This window comes from Tetranychus urticae, chromosome 1 (assembly GCF_039701765.1).
Source record: "Tetranychus urticae isolate SD_2017Ah chromosome 1, NJAU_TeUrti_SD_1.0, whole genome shotgun sequence".
NCBI classification, from domain to species: domain Eukaryota; kingdom Metazoa; phylum Arthropoda; class Arachnida; order Trombidiformes; family Tetranychidae; genus Tetranychus; species Tetranychus urticae.
In genome coordinates, this window is record NC_142958.1 from 20,720,313 (window position 1) to 20,740,435 (window position 20,123).

Below are 20,123 nucleotides of genomic sequence, written 5' to 3' on the forward strand. Positions count from 1 at the left end.
GGATGAAAAATATTTTGGTAAATAGTGGTTTAAATTGTGGTTTTAATTAGACTTTACCACGCCTTTGGTTGAAACATTTGGCTTGTTGAAATGAAGGGAATGAAAAATGAGAAATAAAATGAATTAAAATTAAGATTGATTAGTCAGTGAAAGTGAGGTAAACATGGCAAACAATCAAATAAATTGTCGATTAGCGCAAAGCAAAGGTAAATGTTAATTCGTGGTTTCAAATAACAATTGTATGAAAAAGCATTTAACATTTCTCTCTCATCTTCATCACCATCATCATCATCATTTTACCTTTCCTAATCTTGATAAATACATGATACCTGAGCAAACAGTCAGACAAGAGTAGAAGAAAAATGAAATGAAATGAAAAGCAAAAAATGAATCGACAACAATTTTGTAACCTGCAGGCTTGAGATGATATTATTTTGTTTCAATGATGTGAATACATTTGTAAAGTGCTTCAATTCACATTGGAAAGTTAATGGATGTTAATGATGTTTAATTTAAAGGTGAGGTTTGAATCAAGTTTCATATTCACACACCCAGATAAGGGCTTTTAACCTACAAACGGCCGAAGACAATTTAAATCAAATTACAATTGATATCAACAATGATAGGTAAAGAAACACAGACAACTGACAATCAACTTATAATAACATGGTAAAGCTGGAAACGAGTTTCATTCCAATTCCAATTTGTAATTAATTGCCAAGAAGCTCAATAAAAGGGTGGTAATCATGGTTAAACCACAGATGAAAGATAAATCACTGAAAAGATGAAAATGAAAAAGAAATGAAAAAAGAGAGAAAAGATGAAAATTGAAATCGCATTGACCTCCTAGCGATTGAACCAATCAAGTGCCAATCAAATTGGACTTGAACATGTAAATGACTTGTGAAACATTGGACAATGCAACAAAGGTAACCTTCAAACAATCAAAGGTAAAAGGTAAGGTTAATCAAAAGTAATGCGATATTGATAATAGACATTTTTGGCCTTCTTTTGTGTCTTTACTTCATCTCATGGCGTCAAACCTTTTTGTTGTTGTTCAATTTTTTTATTCAATTTACTGGATCACATTTAATAATGTTAATAGTGTTGAGAATAGGTTCAGTCAATCAGAAGGTAACATGTAACAAGGTGAGCAGCTTGTGTGCTATCAACTGTACAATTGAACATTTTATCCCGCCTCTTCTTGTTGGACCTTCAAGTTTCCCCTTTTGTTGTTGAACCTAAAATTTGCTGTTCGCTTGAACACAACAAAGTTGAAAAAAAACGTTGATTCAATATCACGCCTTTCATGTTAATCATTGTTCAATTGAATTGTCCATTGATCAGTTATTTATGGTCACGATTGAACCTTAGAATGTCGATTATGAAGAAAATATTTTTCATCTTTCATTTGGACCTTTTAGCTTCTGTTTCCATTCAAATTCGTTGGACTTTCAACTATAAATCATATGTACATTTGGCTAGTTTGGGTTGAAAAGGGAACCATTTTGCTTTTGTATTTTGTACTTTGCAAACACAAATGTAACACTTTTTGATCAACTTGAGGCTTGTTTTTGCCCTTGCACAGACTTGTGTAGCTCAAGTCAAGTTCAATAGACTGACTATGGTCAAGTTAACATCAAGACTATTCATTGGCTTATTTTGCATTATTATTGTGACAACAAACTGGTAAACCTAAAGGCAACTGAATTAATCAGCAAGTTTAAGTTGGTTTGCTTTTAATAAATTTGGCCCGCTTAGACTTGATATTATTTTGCATTATTATTGTAAAAAAGACCCAAAACAAACTGAGAATCAGATCTGATGAATAAAGGTGATTTGATTACAATTTTCAACTCACTGACTTGGTAAGCTTCAATTCAAAGCGCATTTTACACCATCATTGGGACAAAACGAATGCAAAAGCTGCAATCAGAGGTGAAAATTCAGTGGTTTTGATCAGTCAGTTTCAGCAAAGGAAAGAATCGCTTCAAAACATTGGAAAGACTCGTCACTCGAATGTTAATTTTCAGATGGATTATGGGCCATCCAAGTATTCAAAATACTTTGTCACTCAAATCTATTTTCACCGATTCGCAATATTTCTATCTTTTCATGGGGTAACTCAAAAAATAAACATTTCATCGAAAAATGGTTTCACTGCAGTTTCATTGTTTATCGAAATACTGAGTATTAAAACTTGCACGAGAGAAAACAGTTTTTATTTCGATTAGACCAGTTACTCGAAGATTTGAGATGAGAGATTAGTTCAGATTTGCTTAGAACTGTTCTTACAAGAACTCCAAGAACACCTTTTAAAAGTACGACTGAATAAAGCAAACAGTTGAATCTCATCTCCATCTCAACTGATTAACTTAGCTAACTCAGTTTCAAAATTATTTTACTTTGATTTATCATTGAGACAGAAAATAGATCTCACTATAAAATGCTGAAAATGCTGAACAATTTACCTCTCAATATCTGTTGAATATAGCTTGAAATTTAACCAAAAACCAGACCGATTAACTCAACTCTTACCATCAGGTTACTTTGGTTGATTGATGCTAATAAGCATTTAAATTTGAGTGAAAATTCATGTCAATGACTTGAGCATTTATTTGCTTTCATTTGTCCCAATGTGACCGTTAAAGTGCATTCTGATTGGAATGTGAAAAGTTGATTTAATCAAATTCATTACCTTTGGTGAATGAAAGTCAACTAATTAACCTAATAAGGTGAAACTGTTAAACGGTTAACCTTGAACTTGGCCTTGATTCCAGCATTTTAAAATATTTATTTATTCAAACTGATTACAAGTCTAGTGTTCACTTGATCAGTCTCTCTTTATTCACTCATCAACATCATTATTATTATCATCTTTACTCTCATTGAATGAATAAATAATAATATGAAGAAGAGGCTGAAAAAGAAGAAAAAAAATTGTGAATGAATCGTTTGAGTAAATGTTTGTAATAATAGTTAAATATATGCAGCAATTGAAGCGATCTCATTGATTTATGAATGAAGTTGTATGCAAATTGCAAATGAATAAACCAGAATTACATGAATTTTAACTTTTGCCAGTTGATCTTTGTGGTTATATTACAAGATAATATTTAACATAAGATGATGAAAGTGAAATTATTTCCTGACAGAATCTTAATTTGTGTTCAATTTTTTCTCGCTCGCTCTCTCTTCTTGCAAATTTGTTTCATCAACTAATCATTTACAACCAATTAGACCAAATGAGAAACCTTTATTTTTAATTAACTTGTCCATAAATGATGAACCTTGAATAATTCAATAATCATAATTTCATTTTGACACCAAAAATTCAAACGGTATAATTTGAAACAGAAACAAAATTATCATAATAAATGTATGAATATAATGACACTTAATATGAAACATTTACATTTTAATTTATTTGCATTTTTGCTTGTTTATCAATGAATTTTAATGGCAAAAATTTTCAATGGCAAATTATACAACATTTAATTGCTCATCAATTGAAAACTATCCATTGAAAAATTGATTAAAGTCTAATAAAAAAGTCAAATTGAAATGTGAAATTTTAAGGGATCGTCATTTGTCTCTTCACTTCACAGTTTGTAATTTACAGTCGATCCCTCAATTTTCATTTAGCTTTTCCTTTTCCTTTCTCTTCGCATACAATAGCCAAAAGCAAGTAATTATCATTTGTTATTGTATTGTCTTCAAGCGGTGGATCTCTTGAATTACCAATCGATGGAGAACGTGGCTAGCTACGATAATCGGTGTGAATTGTGGAACACATCGAGCACTTGAGCTTCCAACGCACATTGCGGCTTTCTCGCCTTTTCCGAGATCCCATCGCCTGAGAGTTGAGATGTAAATTAATCAACAAAACACTTGCATGCTACCATATATGCATTGTTTTGAGAGGGTTGTATATTTTTATGCATGAATCTTGATGTTTTATCCCTTTTCTTATTTTCATTTCGTTGCAATTCAGTAAGGAGAATCTCAAATCTACTTGTTTCACATTATAAATTTTGTGTACATATTTCACCGCTGCGAGCAGTATCTATGAATAGATACTAGCATGTGAATAAGAAAATTGTTCAGTGAATTTGTCATTTTTTAATCTTTTTATTTTGCTTAAAATTAAAGTGAATTTTTCTCATCAAAGATCTAAATAAGTAATTTATTGGTAGATTTTATACTGAATGGTAGATGTAAAACATCTCATGTAGAGTGTTGGGAAAATGTTTATTGGTATCAAAGTTGGAAATGTTGAGCCAAAGAGTCCAATGACGTTTATATTGCTTTGCAAAGTTGGATTAAGCTTAAAAAATGGAAAGCAATTGTATTTTGCGGCTAATTTTACTGCTCCAGATTAACTTGAAAATGATGTTTCACTTTGCGCTTATGAAGAGTAATCAGTTTTGATTTTGATTGAATTATTTAGTTTAATGCAAATATTGAAAGTAAATTAAAAGTTGAACAATGAGGTTGCAAAGTGATTGAATTGGCGGAATCATTACAATTTGATTAGATTGGCACAACAATTGATTGATTGGAATGAGGCAGTGAAAAAAAGTGTATGAAACCTAAAAAAGTGAAAGACTAACAAAGCTTAATGGTTTGACATTGATTGATGAAGACGTTTGTTTCTTTAAGGGGAAAAAAGGCGCAAAATCGGTTGATTGACAAACATTTTTCCACTCTCAATGACCTAATAGAGTTAATTTATGTTATCAAAATTAATGTTTCACTTGTGACTTTTGTTGTGATTTTTGGGCTGCCTTTCATCATCTGATGAAGTTTACCCAATTCCAAGAGATGCTTCCCTGGCTCATTTGAGCATCCTATTCAGTTTTGTTATGGCAATGACAAGAAGTGATGATGATGATGAACAAAAAAAGAGTCTCAGATAAGTCACAAGTGATGTTGTAAGTAAACAATGACGGGTTTGGTTGGTTGATTGGATTAATGACAAAAGTCGAGTGAAACCTTAAGAATAGGAAAAGAAGAAGAAGATGAAGATGGAGAAGAGGGTAAAGAAGAATAAGGTTTTTTTCCTCTTCTCTCGCCATTCCAATGAATCCTCATGGTGTTAGGGTTGCACAAAAGGAGATGAAATTGGCCTATATTTGGTATTGAATGAACAGAAATGAATAGAATCAGGATGAATGAGTAAATATATTTAACTTAAGTTGAAGATGAAAAAAAGGAGAAGAAGAAGAAGAAAAAGGATGAAAAAAAATAGTTTACCAACGCAAGTGTCAATTTTGCATATCAACAAGAAGATGAGAGTTGATGATGAAGATGGTAAAGATGAGTCTGCAAGTCAGAAGGGAAACGATGAAAAGAAGAAGTTGTTATGGAGATTTCAATGTTAATTTGCATATTAACACGAGTAAAGTGAAGAGAGAAGCAAAAAAAAATTGAAGAGCAGAAGAGCTAAAAAATGATGAAAAGATGAAACAACTTGAATCATGATTTGTTACTCTTGCTGGCAAACCATTTAAAACAAGACAAAAACACAACTTTATATCGAACTTGAAAAGTCTTTATTTCGCAAATGTTCAAATGATAAATTGTCCATTCTCTCTCTCTCTTCTCTGTCCAATTATCTAAATGATTATCATCATTGGTTGATACACTAACCATTCCCTTAAATTTGTATATATTGTACAAGGCTGATTGAATATAGATGAGCTTTAAATTATTGGGTTTAGCTGTAGGCTACAAGGTAAGGGAAGGCAAACATTTAAACCTAAAAATGACACAACAAGCATTTGTATAATCATATACACACATTTACCTTTATTTTGTTCATCATTACTTTCAAATTATTGGACGCATGTGTTTAATGCTCATCATGAATGCCTTTTCCTCGTCGCTCATTCATTCGGCTATTTTATTTCAGTTGCTTCTTCATTGAACCAATCTTTTGTTCAACTTGGTACTCTTTGCCTCGCCCAGATAAGATGGATACTTTTGTGTTTTGCATGATAAAATTTTGGCCCTTGCGACAGCAGGACATCATCTTTAAAAATCATTTTTTTCATCATCTTCTTCTTTTGCCTCTCTTGTCCTCTTCAAAATTTAACATGCAATTTACCTTTTTTCTTGATGCGCAGTCAACAATTTCATAGAGAAAAATTTATAACTTTTTTTTCCTCTTCTACCATTTTACCCATTATATGTACTTATATAGATGAAACATCGTTTGTTATAGATGAGGATAACTCAACTTTTTTTACATTTGAGTGGAGTTGAAGGTATTTTCACTCTACCTGGTCCATAGAGGCAATCTAGTTTATATCAAGTATTATTGCTTCCAAAGTTGCATGAAAAAAAGGAAACTCAATATTTAGCTTGTTATTTGGGAAATGAACATTAATAGTTTGATCAATTTTCACTCTGAAAAGGTCTATTATCGTTTGATGATGCTCATTACTGCAGGAGATTGACTTATTATTTTTGCATTTATGTAACAACAAATTTACCAAAAACAAATGCTTGAAAATGGTTTGGTTTGATTTGATTTGACTTGACATTTGACTCGTGTTACAACATGTTCAATCGAGAAAACTTTGTCCGTTTATTCATTTGCAAATGTAAAATGAAAATGATTATTAAAGGATAAAAGACATCAGCTTTTGGCCTTGTTACAGCGATTGACAGTTTAACCCTTAACTCACTTTAACTATCGATTCATTGCCTGGTAAAAGACATTAACTTTTACTCAGCCTAATGGAAGTCAAAGTTCATTTACGAGAAAAAATGACTTGAAAATGACTTTTCACAGTTGAAGTTTGCAATTTAAACTGTTGACTGACTGTAATTTGAAGTTATCACAAGATGCAAAGACGTTGATTCAGCTAATTAGATGTTATTTGCAACTTTATCAAAACTGACTTCACTGATTCAAAGTTAATGTTTTATTGCCTTATTTTGCATTATTATTGTAACAATAAAGGAAACTTTCGATTGCTTTAATGGTTACAGTTTGATTGTGATCAACACGATTCCATAAATACAGAGTTCAAAAGGACGTGAAACCTCTTGTAGAGGAACGGATAGAACCAGCAAGTTTAGATGATTCTGTATCAATTATCAGAACTTCAAAGTCTGCAGCCTTTTCCTTGAAATATTGCTCTTTTCACTCTTGTACAATTCAAATGTTTTCTGAATTTAAATATTGAAATAAATTTCCATTTCAGTCCAACATCGATTTGTATACATTACCAGAGCATTAATATTTAACCCATTCTCACTTTACCCTCAAGCTCTCTACCTTTGACCACAAAAAGTGATCTTTCAGCACAAAGTGAGTGAGTTGAGCAAATTTTTCAAATGGACTTGAAAAAAGTTTAAGTTGATTTTTTCTCGAGCAAAAATGCTTTTCCTTGATATAAATAACTTGTTGGCATTTTCATCTAATTGCTATTCCATCAACGTATCGCCTTATCAATTTATTGTTTACTCAGACACAGAATCATCTTATGGCAACTTAAATCAATGACCCTGACCTTGTGATATCAAACAGAATTTTAAAACTCGAGAGAAAAAAGAAGTTCTTGAATTATTAATAATCTTGACTGGACAAAAATAGCACAAAAAAGAGACTGATTTAATACAAATCCGTCTATTCAGGTGAAACTATTTCATTTTACAATTGAAGAAAATAAATCATTTCAAAAGTTGATCAAAATTGTTTGTTTTTTGCATGAAAAATGGAGTTCGATTGAAACGAACAAAACAAATTTTAAAGTTGGAATTTGACAAAAAATTGTAAACAAAATATCAATGTTTGTTTACCTGGGAAAAGGTAAAATGATTGTCATTGTTGGATGAAAGGAGTGACAATAACACGCAAAGCAACAATGTTTTTGTGGGTAAAGAAACAAATTTTGAAAGAAGAGCCTTTGATGAGGAATATTGTGAATCTAGAAAACTGTTAAAAATATAACTTTGATTATGAGTTTGTTTCACCTGATTAGATGGGAATAATGTGTTTAAGTTAAATTGATTGATCACTTGGAGTTGACTTTTTGAAACAATTTCTTGCCATTCAATTGAATGCTCATAAAGCCAGGCAATATTAAACCGCAACAAAAAGCCTCCAAAAAACTGATAATGTCATTGATATAATAACTGATGGAACTGGAAAATTTATTGCATTAAATTTTATCGCTAAACTGTTGAAAAAGTGGAAAAAGGTTGCAGCTTCAACTGATCATCCATTAACATTTGATCAACACCAGGGAATGATAAGGATGAGAATGGGAATGAACAGTGATGATGATCGAGCAATGATGATAACTTTGAAAGACTGAAGATCCTTTTAACTGTCATCAACATTTGATACTTTAGACCTTCCTTTTTACTCTTCCCATCCCTCTTTTGACTTGATCATGATTATCATCATCACAGTCATCATCATCATCACTCCCAGAATCACTCCCAGTCTTTATCCATTCTCACTCATCATCTTCATCGCCATCATCATCATCATCAATTGTCCTAATATTGCCATTTTTAAAATCACTATAAAATAATATTTTCCTTTACTTTTCACATTAAACCTTAATCTTTTGGTTCATCCATAATTTTTTATAAATATCTTGCAGCCATTATTAAAGTCATTGTGATGATTCAATCTTTCAAACAATCTATTGAAATGGTTCCTTCCTCACCTTAAAAGAATCTGTACTTCCAAGCTATGTTAGATTCAGACTGAACATAAACTTGACGATAAAAAGGAAAGATTGTCGTTCGAAGTGAGTTTTGCAATCGGTAAACTCTTGTTTTGCACCTTTGGATGAGTTTCTACTTTCGATTCAGCAATTTAATCTCAAACTAAGTCACTAGAAACGCAATGATATCCATTTGCCTATGAACCAGACTTGTTTTTACATTGCTTTCATGATTCGAAATAAAGCAAGAACTATCCAAACCCATTCAAATGTAAACTAATTTGTGTATTAAAATGACTTTGGAATCAAGTTAAAACAAAAAGTGTTTCTCTTTCTAGTCTCCAAATTGAAAATGTTAACTTTCGTGTTACATTGAAAGACTGAACTGAATTTAAAAATACTCTGGAAACTTTACTCTACAAGAATAAGTATTCAATCCAGAAAATTGAATTAAATGCGTCCAAAATAGGAACCAGGAAATAAAATCTAAGTAACTTTCGATTGTTTAGTTTTAGAATGCATTTCAATTGCATGGTTTGGATAATCTGGAACTTCTTACACCGTTCTTAAGACAATTGGACAAGTTTGGAAGCTGAAAACTCATTTCTGGTCCTTTTGGGTGAGGTAAAGTACTGCTCTATTGCATATTGCAAGCATTTCAGCATTCGAAGCTTGATTTGAAATCTTATTGTTGAATATTTTTGACTTTAGAGACTTGCAATTGAAACTGATTTTACTGCAAAATCGCTAAACAGCATCGGATAACAAATGCAACTCGAAGACACTTTTCCTCCAAGTTGCTTCCCTAACAAGTTGATGGTCTAAACATAGTTTATTGTATTTTAAATGTTTATTAAACGCGTGTTTCCATGAAACTGTTTCATCAATAACTTTACAATGTGCAGAAAGTCAGTTGGAAATGACACGAAATCAACAATGAATAGTCAAATAACCGTGAAAAGCACAAAAGTATTCAACAGTTGGACAGATTTGAAAGTGAAACAATCCGGAAGCAAATATATTTCATTTTGACCTTTTTTTCAATTTTAACTAAACTTGCATTCATTTTGTTCAATTTTGAAATGAAAAATCTTTTGTTTGTCTTTTGGTGCAACAAGAAAAGGACGAAGCAATGCAAGCGATTGTAAAGAAGAAGTCGATTTACGTCAATTTAAAGTTTGTTTTCCAGTGAACCATTTCAAATTGACCCGATTTCCGTTGAGCTTTTTCAATCATCACTCTCAATGATTACAAGTAAATCAATTCAAGTTGACAACCATTAAACATGCATTGAACAGGACAACGGGAAGATGGAAAAAAGTGTCACTATTATTAAAACATTTACCAGATAATAAATAACTTGGTGACATTCAATACCAAATGATATTGAATGCAACTTTGAATAAAAGTTAAATAATGATGAGCTAATTGAGAGGGAAAAATGTTCTAACAAGGTCGAACCAAATGATACAAAGTGAAATGCGAAAGGTAAAGGTTTGATTAAAGGTAATGTCACAAAAGGAAAAGCAAAATTTGGTAAAAGACGATCATTTTGAGCTGAAATTGGGTGAAAGTAATGCAACAATAATTTAAACACAATACAACTTTCGCTTCTGTGGTTCACCTTACAATGTATTAGCAACTCTCGTGTGCGCTGATAATCCGAACAAGACTTTGGATTCGAAGTGCAAAATGAGTTTTCCGTTTCGTTTCCCATTGACAAATGCATTTTGTGTAAACTTATTATTATCAAATTGAAACACTTTTTTTGTGTCAATTGTTTGAATCGTTTCCTTTGCTTGTCCAGCGATAATCTCGACTTATTTGTAACCTTAGGATCATGTGAGGTCGTTACATTTTGTACTTCGGTAAAGGGCTAAATATGGGCAAAGGCAGTAGCAAGGATTATTGTTCGTGGAAAAAAGAGAGAGAGAGAAAAGAGAGAAAACAAAATGCATTATTTGGTGAAATGAAAAGAAATGGTTCAATATTGAATACCTTTTTCATTATTGTTGTTGTTGCTTTGCTCTCATTTTATTTGTACAAAACGATTTTTTTGGGTCTTCAATAGAAACGTTAGTTTGTCCCATTTACGGATCAATCTGATTTCTGACTCTTAAGGCGACTCTTAGCACCTTCCAGTGAATAGGCCAGCAGTCAATCTAGCAGCACCCTTTAGCCTTTAACCTTTACCCTTCATTTTCAAAGGATCCATTGTTGAGGCTGGAAGAGAAGCGAAGGAAAAAGGTAACTACTTTTTTTGTTGTTAACCTGATCACTAGTATGATGATGATAATGATGATTGAGAGAAGAGAAGGGAGAAAAGCTCTGTTTGCATGTTTCTATGACCTGGTAACATCAAGTTCACACCAAATCTACTTGGATTAGACCATATATTCAACAATGGAAATGACAAAAGAAGAGTTTTGACCGAGAGGAAAAAATAGTTTTGCAAATATACGATTTGGTGAAAGTTGCTATTCACCTTCGCTACCTTTTCAACTAACAACTTTCAATATTTTGTCCACAATCTTCGTGCCATTATCTTGTTGGCATTTGAAAACATTTAGATTTCAATTTCGAACCAAAATCGGTTTCCGAGATTCTCAACATAAAACATGAAAACATTTGCATTCATAAACTTTGCTCATCACTTGAAATCCATCGTTTTATATGAAATATTTTACATGAAAGTCGACTCGAAGTTACTTTTGATATTCATTTGCGTGACTGACTGTGTCCATGAGTTTTGCTCAACCTGAAGTGACTTTGTGTTCGGTTACTGTTTTGATGTTTGAGTAGCTACTTTTATGGGCAACATGATGATCTGAAAGTGCATTTTTGGTCATTATTCAGCTTCTCGTTTTGGCTTGTTTTATATATTACTCTCACCACTCATCTTGTCTTGCTCATTATCATTATTGAAAGTCATACGATTGATGTAATATCAAATAACTCCCAAAATCCCACATCCATAATAAACTCTCAAGTTTACTTTGAAAATTAAGTGAATAAAAAGCAAGTTTACTTTAGTCTTTTTTTTCATTTTTATTTTTATACTTTACTTATTCATTTCCTGCTTAAACTATTCAGTTCAATTCAACTTGTTACTTCCTTTACATTTGATTTTCAATGGATCCACCGAAATTGATGGATTGATAAAAGCATCATCATCATCATTCTCATCCCTAAATCAACTCAATCTTCATTCATTTACTTTTTTACGGAATACATTTTTGTTCACTAAAATTGCATTATTTCGATAGCAATTTAAGTGAAATTATTGAGTAGCCAGTTGAACAGAAACACAAACCAGAAAAACATGAAAATTCATCGTTCAATCGTTGCAATACAGAATCAAAAACATTTCAATGCTTTGCATTTTTGCACAAAGAGAAACAGCTTTAAGCGTTAAAGTCAATCGTACAGATTTCAAAGTGGACCCACAAAAGATCACTGAGATTGCAGAAAAGCCAAGAAATGTTTCCAGTCTTTACATTTAATATTGGATTCATTTCATCTATAAATTTTGTTGGCTCAAAATTGCCAGAAACAAGTTTATACTTGGAGTTTATAATTGTCAGCCAATTGTTACAAGAATGTTAATTGTTCAAGAAAATTGATGTCATTGGAATCGGTAACAATTATTGGCAATTATCGTCTATTTAAAGGTCAAGAATGATATATGATTTGTAAAGATAAACTTTAACGATGTTTAACAATTGTTGCCCGCATAAACGATCCAAGTTGATGCAGGCAAGTTGAACATAACAGGTCACACTAGATATACGAGAAGGCAGAAAAGCTAGTCTTGGAGAAACCGATCAACGTTGTGTTCGGTCAGCATTTCAACCCATTTGTGTATCACCCGAAATTGACCAACATGTTAAACTAATCATTATCACCCTGATAATCGCATGTAAAAAATGGGAAAAAGTTGAAAAAAGGATGAAAACAACATTTGAACTAAAAGTGTGTTTCTGACATTAAGAAGGTCCATTTTCAGGGCTTTTCATTTTATAGTGATTTTAAAAATGGCAATATTAGGACAATTGATGATGATGATGGCGATGAAGATGATGAGTGAGAATGGATAAAGACTGGGAGTGATTCTGGGAGTGATGATGATGATGACTGTGATGATGATAATCATGATCAAGTCAAGAAGTGGGAAGAGTAAAAAGGAAGGTCTAAAGTATCAAATGTTGATGACAGTTAAAAGGATCTTCAGTCTTTCAAAGTTATCATCATTGCTCGATCATCATCACTGTTCATTCCCATTCTCATCCTTATCATTCCCTGGTGTTGATCAAATGTTAATGGATGATCAGTTGAAGCTGCAACCTTTTTCCACTTTTTCAACAGTTTAGCGATAAAATTTAATGCAATAAATTTTCCAGTTCCATCAGTTATTATATCAATGACATTATCAGTTTTTGGAGGCTTTTTGTTGCGGTTATGTAAAAGCTTTAAATTTTCATTTTCATGTAACCGTTAGAGTCGCGTTATTTCACATTTAATTTGACTTGACTTGAACAAAGAGTAAAGCATATTATAAAAAAGGAGGAAAAAGCCAAAATTAAAATCAATCCATTCATTCATTCAGTTTGTTTATCTTTGATTCAAAATGATTTTCACTCGAGTTCAAACTTGCCATTATTATCACTTGCACAGTCAGTTCAAGTTTAGCTTTGATAAACCTTTTATTCAGCCTGCAACAATGAAGGGAAACAAAACCTTTTGTTATAATCATCAGTTTGTTTTCACTTCAATGTATCATTATTTTGCTTTGATCGTCAATAGACTTTTACTCAGGTAAGTAAATATTTACCTTTCCATTTTTTTACTCGAGCTCAATAGAGTCCCGCCCTTTATCACAACTCACCAAACAATCAACGGCAACTCCTTTGGCATCAAAAATGATGTGAAAATTTGGGCTCAAAAATGTGCAAGTTCAGCCAATCACAAGTCACTAAAAAATGTTAATTTTCAATTCCAAAGATACAACCAATTCGATGAGAAAAACATGAAAATTCGAGTCGAACCAAAGCTTTCAATTTGATATATTTTGGCTCAAATCGATTCACTCGAACCTGAAATAAACTAATTTTTGACTTAATTTATTAAGATTCAATTCTTACGATCCTTTTGTCTCTACTCGATGCGCTTTAAATTGTAATGTTGAATTGTTCATTTAAATATTTTGATTCGATTTCAACGAACTTGTTGAGTTTCATTTGACTTAACTGTCCATCGAATTAAAGGTCATTGGTTCATGGCGGCTCGTTTTGTGGCTGATTAAGTAACAGATACGTTGATGGAATAATAATTGGATGGAAATGTGAAAAGTTATTTATAAGAATTTACGATTGAAATGGAAAAGAATTGCAATTTTTTCACTTTTTTCTTGCAAAAAAACCAAATTAACCGATCAATAAGTCGACTTTTGATCATTTTAAAACTGTAAATGATGTTTGGATAAACGGATAGCTTTGCAATATGCGGTCAAAATTGAGGTAAACAAAAGTGTACCATAAGGCAGCAGCAAAAAAACAGTAATGATGATGAGAGGTGTAATACTAATGATCTGGTAAATACACAAATCGATATTGAATGAGAATTTTATCGACGAAAAAAGCACCATTTTTGAGAAGTTTTTTCTTGTTCCACCAATTCTGTAAAAATGTAAATCTAGATTAAATTTGTGATTAACATAAATAGGGAATAAAATGTTGAGCCAAAGTGGCGAAAGGAAAGTGATGCAAAAAAGGTTAAAATGATCATTAACAGCGAGGACAATTTGTTAACAACAGTTGAACAATTTTGGGTGAAAAAAAGTCAACAAATGAGAAAAATTCAGGTGTTATCAATTGAACTTTTCCTAATGTGAATTTGAAAAGGAAAACTTTACAATTTAAATAGCAAACCAAATCCAGTAAAATGATCATGTTTTTACACTGAATTTCAACTTGCAAAACTCTAAGGAGTTTCATTGACAATATTGATTATTGATCATCAATCACTAATGGTTATAATTGAGTAGAAAAATGCATGAAATGAAAGGGTTGAGATGAGCAAATATTGACGCTGAATATGAATTACCATTGGAAAGGTGGCAATTACAGAAATTTAATGAAATAGAAAACAAAAAGTTTTCTTCAGTTTTCTCTTTACTTTGAGTTTTCATTTTCATTTTTTTTTTAATTCTAGTCTGCAAAAGGTTGTAACGAAAAGTGTAAAACGTTGAAACAGAGAGCCAATAATTATTGCCGAGAAACATTTGAATGTTGTCTAATTAGTAGTAAAAAATTAAAGGTAAAGAATAAACTAGACAATTAATGTTGCCTTTCAAGTGGTAGACTGCACCTAACATGTAGTTTCATGAGCTAATGGGTTACACTATTTGGGTTGGGCAAAGGTATCATAGGTAAGGCTGTCAGGCAGAGCCACTAGACTGAAGAGGCTGAAGGTTGGCTCAACATTCAACAGACAAAGTGATGTGTAATTAGCTTATTAAATGTCACTTATGTGTGTACTTATACAGTGTTTAAATGATCGCTTTCTGCATTCATTATCCACTCATTCATTTTACATCCATTCCCAGTCTGCAACATTGTAAACCTTATCCATTTGCTTTTTATTGGAACAACTTTTTTTTGTTCCATTTTTTACTTTTCACATTTTTTACGAGCCAAACCAAATTGTCACTTTTGTTGTTTGTAGTTTGTTGTTACTCAACTTTGTGATCAATCAATATTGAGATTGATTGCACGCGTCAGATTATCCAACTTTCTTCCGGTTTTTCTTTGTCTCCTGTTTGGATTAGCATCATCTAATGTTACAGTGATGAGGAAAACTGATGTTGAGATGGAAGCTTCTGATGGAAGATTAATATTGAAATGAATTGAAAAGCGTAATCATGTTTACTGTAAACTACAACTTTTAAGCTTCAAGTTTTGACATTGGTTAACATTTAATGAGCAACAAATGAAATGCTGAACAAATGCATGTTTCCAAAGTGTTCAACATTTCATTTAAAATGCATCAACCTTTTATTCATATTTTCCCCTCATTCCTATCCTATTCATATTTAACAGGTTAATTATTGCTGTTAACTGTTGCCATTAAAATTCATATTTACATGCCCATTCAAGAGTAAAATCGTGAATTTTCTTGACAGTTTCAAGCCCAGAAAAACTGACTATTAAATGGTCACAAAAGAGGTTGTAAAAAGAAGGCAAATTAAAATAATCTAATTAAAAACATAATCATTAATAATGTTCAACAATGAAACAATGCAAGGTAAAAGAAGGCAAAAAAAAAATAAAATTCTACCCTCAAGATGGAGCCACCAAACAGAATGTTGATGCAAAAAGGGAATTTAAATTTTCCATAAAAGTTGAACATTGGCCGTTGAAGCCGATGAAAAATAATCTCAAGTCCAAGTTGAAAACTCAACCAAAGCTTCGAGCATTTCAAATGTTTGTTCAATTTGATTCGTTGAATGATTGATTGAAGTTGAAGCGATTGACTTGCAATGCGAATGCAAAGTTGCGATCAGTTGATGATACAAATTGACCCATCAGGTAAAGGTAAACATGCGGGCGATAATGTTACTAATAGAACGGGAATTGAAGGTTGAAGACGACTCGATGCTATAATTGTCTCATCTTCTTACCGTACTTTTTGGTTCACTTTTGTGTTTTCTTTTAAACTTGACTCTGATGTTGGGTGTGTTGAGTAATTAATTCAAGCCTCACCTTGAATCCATTATCATTAACATTTGTTGCCAGTGTGAATACAGTGAAAACATGGAGCCTCAGGTTAAGTCAAAACTTTTTTTCTTCTCCTCTTCTTCTTCTTCTGTTGTTTTACCATCATCATCATTATGAACCTTTATTATTTTACCAATAATCAAGATGAAACAAAACCACCAACGAAACTTAATCTTTAACCAAAATGATATTCAATTTTTATCTCTTGCCTTCATCATTTAAAGAGTCAACCGTCTTTTCATTCCCAAGCATTCTCATTGTTATCTGTCTTTACCAGAAGTTTTCAGTTGAACATTTTACTTTTTGTTTTTCAGCTTTTCTCTCTCTTGTCTCTAATGATGGATAAAATTGTTCTTGGTTTAATGGTCTTCTCCTCTTAATGATATTATTAATAGCAATAAATGGATTTATAATAATAAATGAAATGATAACCCAATCAAGGAAATTTAGCATAACAAAGCTCATCCGGAACTTGTGAATCTGATAACCGGAACTAAACTTGTCTTTTGTAATCATTGGGTCGGTTGAAAGGTTGCCAACATTGGCCGTAGAGCATCAAAGATGACCCAGTATTGAGCGGATAAAATGATGATCATTATCATCATTACCATGTTGGCTTGAGAAAGGGAAATTGATACGCTTAATATGATCAATAATAAATTGATTGGCAAGTCTTTTCCTTCATTACAATTTCATTGGTAAAGTCAAGTCCAGTTTCACTCATTATTAAACTGTTATTAGAGACTCTGAAAGGTATAAAAGTTTCCATTTCCATGATGACTACAACATAACAACGAATAACTTTTTCGAATTTTTCCTTTTCTCTCTTTTATAGATTGATATTTTTAGCTCATCTTAATCATTGTCTTTTGCCTTCATGAAAAGTTCTGCAAAATTTACTTGCCAATCCATTGTAAACTAGCCAACCATGTTATCTAATAATATTGAATGTTTTGATGTTCATTTGATCAGTCATTTTCATCTTGCACTTTCTTTCCTCCTTCCACACTTGCATTTACATTTGCTTATTTGACTTGCTTTTTCTTCAAGCCTCGACTGATTACGACGATGACAATGAGGACTGATCAAGGTGGTTAAGTTAATCTCAACGGACAGGGTGACGCGTTATATAAAAGAGATTGTCCATTGATCTGAAAAGATTGAGATAAACTTCTTTATCCTTCATGTCTGATGAATATCCATTTGTCAACATTTTTTATGTAACTAAACTTCGAAAGTTGAAATGAATATTTTACTCAAGTCGAGACCGACTGTTGTACTAGGTAAATTCAGGGAAACCATGAGATGCAATTAGAAAAACTTTCTTTTATGAAAACAGTTGCCAGGATTAAGATTCATCTGAACCTTTAAAGCCCATTTTTTAGCTTACATTTGGGTTTACTCTTCACAAGTAATAACTTGAAGTTTAAAAGTTTTTTCATGAAACTTGTAAGTTATTAATTTCACTTTTAATCTTGCGTTAAACTTTCATCTCATAATTTATTTCAACTTGAGTGTCAATCTTGAAACCATAATTTACCATGAAAACGGAACTCTATTTAAACTGTAAAAAGACCATTTTTAAAGTATAAATTCAAAGTTTTCTTCAGTTTCAAGAATAATGTTCAATAATTCAGATTAATGATGAATAAAAAAAGAGTATTTCATTAGGACAAGTCACGAGAAGCAAAGCTTGAACCTTAAAGCCCAAAAAGACTCTACTTTTGAGTGCAACAGAAAATAAAAGAAGAAGAAAATAAAGGAAAATTTAAAGATGGAAAAAATCGTTTGTTGATTTCGTTTCAACGTCTCATAGCTTTTTGCACACTTTGATTGACCCAAAAAAAGATGATGAGAAGGAAGATGAAAATAAATAGCATAATCTTGAAGTGAGTAATAGCAAGAAAAGGTAATAACAAAGAAGAAGAAGAAAAAGAGATTGAAAAAGGTAACCATATCATGCTATCATCATGATGGCTTCACACTGAGTCTATGACATTTCAAGCGTATTTTGTGGGAGGGGTTGACTCAACTGGCATCTTGTGAAGGGAAGGATGAGAGGTTAAATCCTTAAGATGTTGAAACGAATAAAGGTAAACTCTGCAAAAAAAAACAGGTAGCTTGAGCTGTCATAAATCGAGCAACAGAAAAGGTTTGTAAAACGTCTAAACGTACATGTTGGGTGCCTAATGAAATGAATATAACCTGGTCTACTTTGATGCCAGTACAACAGGTAAAGTTGAAAGAAGAGAAGAAGAAAAAAAAGTTTTCAAAGTTTCCAACTTGCAAATGAAGAAGGCAAAGTTACCTTTGACAACCTTGAGCTTGTCAACAAACTCAGCTTGTTATATTGAGAAATATCGCCAAAAGTTGATGATAACTTTTTTTGCCCTGAAACATCATCATTACCTGTTGATGGTTTCAAACATTATCTTCATAAAGTCATTAATGTAACAAAAAAGTCAACAGAAATTATTATCCATTGAAAGTTCTGATGATTGATGAAGAGAGAAAACTTTTTCTTCTTAATTTCATCTCATGATTCAGTTTCAATTGAAAATGATTAACTTTTTCTTTGTCAACTAGAGTAAAATGTTTAATGTGAAAATGAGTTAAATTGGCTGAACAAAAATGGTTAACATTGAATTTTGTTTTCCAAAAAATCGCATTCATTTGCATTCATGAAAATCAAGGTTAACCAATGAATATTTAATAACAGTATTTATCATTGATTATATTAATAATAATGATTAAAACATGGAGAGCAGAAAAAAATGTGTTTATATATTGAATAAATTGTTGATCAATTTTTGCATTTTTCATCTTCTTCTACATTCATTTTCACTTTCATTTTGTTCACCTTTTTTCTTGAGAGTTTCATGATTCCCGGAAGTGTTTAACCTAATTCAATTAAAAGTGCAAATTAATTGTTTAAATCAACAAACATTTATTCATTTTAATAATTGTTGTTTATTGATATGTTGATGTATGTATATGTAATACACGCTAGTAATACAATGTTTTCATGCTAATCAAGTAAAAGTTACTATTAATATTATCATAATAAAGTTGAAAGTTATTATAATTAGAAGAAGAAGAAGAAGAAGAAGAAAAAGATGAGAACGAAAAAATAGATTATTATAATAAAGATTAGTTAATTAATATCGATAAATTAGTATGAAAACTCATCAATATTCATCAGTTTAACACAAATTAACTAATTAGCTGCAAAATTGAAAAATTCAGCTCAAGACTCAAATAGATCGCAATAGTGAAATGTATTAGGTTGTCCGGCTCAAAGTGGCGGAACTTTTATTTTGAATATTTCATTTATACCTGAATCAATTCAGTCAATTTTTTTTAAAAATTATTTAAGTAAAAATTCAGAATTTTTTTGACCCATCTTAAACCTTTTAGACATTGGTAATTCGAAAGTAATTAGATAAAAATCGAAAAATGGCAATTTTGTAAATTTCGAACTTTGTGGCTTTATAGCGTCGTTACCGATTAAAAATTTTTCAAAGTCATTTCGTCTAGTTATAGTAATTGGGTTGATTAAAAATCACTTTTCTCAATTTTTATCCTGATCACCAAGTTTTCGAGAAATGTTCGATTAAAAAAGTTTCTATCGCGAGCAAATCACAGGGGGGACCCTTGG

General features: G+C 31.7%; 1 pseudogene; it reads left to right on the top strand.

The window, feature by feature from the left end:
* Positions 1-3,712: 3,712 nt before the first annotated feature.
* LOC149094752 (5.8S ribosomal RNA) lies at positions 3,713-3,866 on the top strand (annotated as a pseudogene).
* Positions 3,867-20,123: the final 16,257 nt, after the last annotated feature.